The sequence below is a fragment of the Dicentrarchus labrax genome, unplaced genomic scaffold (assembly GCF_905237075.1).
Source record: "Dicentrarchus labrax unplaced genomic scaffold, dlabrax2021, whole genome shotgun sequence".
Taxonomy (NCBI): domain Eukaryota; kingdom Metazoa; phylum Chordata; class Actinopteri; family Moronidae; genus Dicentrarchus; species Dicentrarchus labrax.
The window spans coordinates 19,456,758-19,462,131 of NW_026136709.1; positions in this window are offsets into that span (position 1 = coordinate 19,456,758).

Sequence of the window (5,374 nt, forward strand, 5' to 3'; positions counted from 1 at the left end):
GTTGTCGCGCGCATTCCTCACACTCCTTGATGTCAACTGTTACGCTATGTTCACACTGCATGACTTAGCGCTCACATTGTTTTTGAGAACATTTCAGATTCCAGTGTAAAGGTCACGGCCCTAAAGTGACGTGCATGACAAAATGTCAGTGTAGAGTGACGAAAAAGTCACATATGAGCAAAATCTGATTTAGGTCACGTGGGCCTCTGAACGCGGCCTGTCGGGTCTTTGCACACATTGGGCACACCAGTTAAAGACAAAATTAAATATTGAACAGAAAAGCAAGGTCGTTTTTCACATTTCACAAAGATATTGAAGAGATAAAATAACCTTAGACAGTAGTATCTTTCTGGTAGTTTAGATAAACCTGTTTTTGATGCTGCTGTTTGTGTGTGCTTAAGCCTAATCATTAATTGCTTTTATGTCTTCTTTTACCTGCTGAAACCTGTTTGCATGCCTGTGTGTGGCCTCCTACCTGCCTGACATTCCCTCTCTCTCTCTTGATTTTATTACCTCATCCAGCTGTCAGTTACCTGTTGAGCCAAACTGCTGGGCCCCATTTTATTACCCTTATCTGTCACAGTTCGTATTTAAATAGCACATTGCAGCATTGGGTTGATAATACTGTGGTATTTTATTGATGTTTGAAGGGAAAGTATCTATTTGTTAGGAGTTATTTTTTTGGGTCAGTTCACCCAAATCACAAGACAAGAGTTTAGAGGCATGCTCGCAGCTCTGTAAAGCTTAGAGAGGTACTTATAAATTCTTACGTCATGCATGCTTGCAGTGACGATGATAAAAGCCTGATCTTGGGCAGGTATAATGTTTACTGTTTTCATCATTTAAGTCAAATTAGTTTTAGATTTAGATGGAAACCACATTAATCCTGAGCCAATATGTCAAGTGACATCATGCAAAAAAGCGCACGTTTACCAGGCCAACAGGTTTATTTCATCATACCAAAGGAACAAGGAAGGCAACAAGAAAACATGCCAGAGCTTTTGCACTTTAGTTCTGTGAAGCAAAGTTTATTGTATATTGTTTTATAAAAGCTGTTGTAGGGAAAATAAGATTTCCAGACACTGGAATTTTATTCAAGAAAATAAAGTGAATGCATTAGCTGTAGTGAGCCCTGTGCTCGTCATTTATGCAGATTTAAATAGTAATTTTAGGACCTCCTTTATCTGTGTGCATCCTTTTTGTTTTCAATTGACTGAACTGTCCAAGAGTTTTCTTCTGTGTTTATGTGTATGGATGCTCTACTGGAAGTGTGCAGGTATTAGGAGTTCCCCACAGGAAATCAGCCAAACTCTAGTCAACGAAATGACAAAATGGAAATGTTAATGAAAAATAGCAGAAACAATGAGAAAAAACATTTATTTTGTAATAAAACAAGATACGCTGTTTCCAAAATATGTCAAAGTACAAGGGTATTTGCGCTCTTGCAGAGATCGATACCACTCTCATATCTGTCAGGTAAATAAGGTTTGCTCCCAGTCCATTTGCTTTCCTTAGAATAAAGGGAACAGGTAAACTCCTAGCCTGGCTCTGTCCCAAATTAACACATTATATGTCATTATCCATACACAAATTGAAGAGTTTTTGATGGGAGTTATGTCCATCATTTTTACACTTTGGTAAACGAATAAGCTTATTTTCCAAGCTGTAAACTGTTGCAGTTGTCTACTTTTCGATACATATGACCACCATTAGCTGGCAACTCTCTGCAGTTCGATATGAATTATATATAAAATATGAATTTATACCAAGTTCTGAGGTTATATATATCCAGGCATTGTTCCTTTTGTTTGCGTCAAAATAAAAATGAACTTGAGGTCGTACAGCCTAATGAGTATAATCCGCTGCTCCTCAGTCTTCAGTCTCGCTGACCTTTCATACCGAGGTTCTTACGTCCTTGTGACGTGCTTGCTGCATTTGAAAAACTTTTTCCATCACAGTGCACGGCTGGTGCCCGTGTTTCTCTCTCCCTTACGGCCTTTACTCTTGCTGTTGAATAGAGAAAAAAAAAAGTATGAGCAATATTTGACAGTAGGAGGAGGAGGAATTTTGGATAGCAGCACATTGTACAGTTTATGGTTACATCTATTTGGTGTGTACTCCATGGATAAACACTTGTATTAGGTTCTGAGTAGAAACAATGCACAATGTTATGTTTTTGTAAGCTTGTTGGCATTTGTGTGGTAATACATGTGCACAGATAACCACGCCACAACACTGTGGGCAAAAAGAGAGTTTAGACTTTAATTTTACTTTGTGATCAATAAGTCATAACCAAAAAAAAAAAATTGTAATCCTTGAAAAATTGGGCTTAACGCCTCCTTCATACATAATCAATAGCAAGGATTTGCTAACCTTAGAGATACTGATGCCTTGTGAGAATCTACCTAATTATGCAAATACCCTCTCCATTAACTGCACCTGTGTCAATTATCCAGCACTAGTCCGATTGCCTGGCAGCTGACAGAAGCCCTGCAATGTATATAAGCTGCCATTTGGTCTTTACATGCCCTGGGGAGTTGAAACATGTAGGGGTTAAGCCCATTTATTAAAGGAAGCAATGTGCATTGGTATTTTTTGGCTATGAGTTACTGAGCACAAAGCAACATAGGAGTCAAACCTCTCTTCTTTTTTGTTCCCATAATATGGCCTTGCATTCAAAGAGTTCTTGATACCTTTTTCATGTAGAACTGAACTGAAATGACGCTGTCTTGAGCTAAATTTTTAATGTTGCCTGCTAATGAATCTACATCAAATGTAAACTGTCATGGCCATGGCTGTACCATGGCCTTTTCTTTGTGTTTATTTGTGTGTCTCTTAAGTGCCTGTCTGTCTCTCATTGTCTGTGTGTTGCTCTCCTGGCTTCAGCTCTGCTCCTCAACTCACGTGTCTGCAATAAACTCACCTCTCCCAGTCTGCTCACCTGCCTTCCATCAAGTCACCACTCAACAGTATATCAATTCCGGTTCTCCACCCAGTCAGTGTCAAATCATTCAAGTTTCCTTTGTGTGTTAACCTCATGACTAACTGCTTCCATTGTGGTGCAGGACCACACCTGGTCTGCCTTCTAGCTCTCAACCAACTCTCCATCAGGAACTTGCACTAAGTCATCCACCCTCGCTCCTCTATCTGCTCACACCCATAATCATCATCGTTGTGGCAAATTTGTGTAATAAATCTTCCTAATGTTACGCATTTGGGTTCACTACTTAACCAAACATGATAGAAAACCCTGTTGAATGCTGTCTTCATGTGCACCTGATGACTAATGTAAGGAAAGACTGAGGCTAAAGCTAAATATCATGCAAAAGGTTAGCATTCTCACCAGTTGTGGTATGTATAAGACATGGGAATAAAGAAACATTGTCTGTCTGTGTTTTCCGCCCTTGTCCATCTATGTCTTGTTCCAGTGGTCCATTTCCCATCAGGTTGCCCTGGTTCCCTAGCACCTGACGCGGACCTTGTTGACCCAGCCGACGTCCGAGCCGGTGTGACTCTATCATTTGTCTTTACTCTCATGTTGCTGAGGTAGGACTGATACATTAAGGCCCAAGGATCCTCACTGGATGCAGTTGTATTTGCCCCTCACTGGCAGCAATTATATCATATGCTCCTGACCGGGATTCAAGCCCCCACCTCCCGTGCGGTAGTCTGCGTCTCTAACCGCTCGACTATCCAGCTGTAGAAGGCATTGGTGATAAATGTGGCCATACCAGCAGACGCCAACATCAGAAAGAAGGAACACAAAAAGGTTGAAAAGTACCAAGGGTTGAAAGAACACCTGGAGCAGATGTGGAGGGTCAAGGTGAGCGTGATGCCCGTGGTAGTAGGAGCACTCGGGCAGTGACCCCCAAACTGGGGGAGTGGCTCCAACAGATCCCAGGAACAATAGCAGAAGCCTCAGTCCAGAGGCAGTTAGTTAACCCTCATATGCAGGATAATGATTTGGGACCAACATATGTTTTTCAAACATAACTATCTCAGCTCAACTTTGGCTTGGGTTGCTGGAGCGTAAACTGATCCAGAATCCAATAAGGAGCATGACAAAGTCTCCACACAGAGGGAACTTCCAACACAATGGATGTACTAGTGGTGAGCAGGGCTTTGTTCTTTTTACCCAGTGTGTAATCCCCCAAGCTAGCTAGTAAATTCATAGTTTCCTCCTTGGCCTTGGTATTTAAAATATGTAAGCTATTGTTAATCTACAATAGAGCAGATAAACAGATTTTGTGCTTGTATATTTTGTTTTAAAGGGGCTTACAAAAAGGCACACTTTTTGTAAATGTTGTGCATTGGTAAAACTGTGTGTGTCCATGGTGAAAGTTACCACAAAGTTGCAAGACGGTGTCGAATCTTGCGAGGTTTTGGGTTCACACACACTTGGCGATGTTTCCACGTTAGTATGCTTGAAGAGAAACAGAAATTACCAAAATAAAAGAGTGACATGACTTAGAATTTGAAATAAAATATGACGAACAATTGGAAAGACAACAACAGTAAAACTCTTTGGAAGTAAGTTGAACTCAGTGTATTTCATAACAGTTATATCAAAGTCAAAATGGCAGCTGATGATGGGAAACTGGAAAATCAGAAGTGGGTCACCTGGAAAAGGGGGGGGAAGAGGACAAAGCAGGAAACATAATCTTACATAGCATTAATGCTACACTGTCCTGTGATGCTTTGCCACCGGCACTGCACCATCCCTCCTCTTTTTATGATGGATTTCACATCACGAATGTCGGAGAAAGCCGTACAGCAACCATTATGCCCTGCACAAACACAAACATGCACACACCAGCAGAATAGTCATCTGATATTTTAATCAAACCAGTTTTGGGCAGGTAATTTCCTTAAAGTCAGATAACGTCTTGATGGTTGTTCGCTCATATGTTTGTGGGGTTTATGTTTCATGTTGTCAGGGGCGTCCTGTGTTTGTGGTTGGACACAAACTAATTAGTTGTAAGTGATATGAAGTGCAATGTGATTCTTCATAAAGACAAACTACAGACAGACACACATCAGAATGGCATGAGTTTAAAAAAAGAACATAAGCTAAACTTAATGTTCAACAGCTGTTAGGTGCTAAAGCTTTTTGCAGAGAAGAGCTGCCGCCTTTGGCCCAAAATGATTCTGATAAGAAAACATTAAGGTTGCAGGACAGAAAACCAGAACAATGAGCTGAAACATGCTAAAAAGCTCTGCAGCACTGAGGGGAAACTGCAAAGTCTGGTGATAATTCTGTGTTCAGTCACAATGAGCAAACCCTTTCATATTGCACATGTCTTCAAAATATTGTTTAATGCAACTTTAAAATCTGTTCATGATTCATGATGAAGAAGGAAGCTGTCAGTCATCT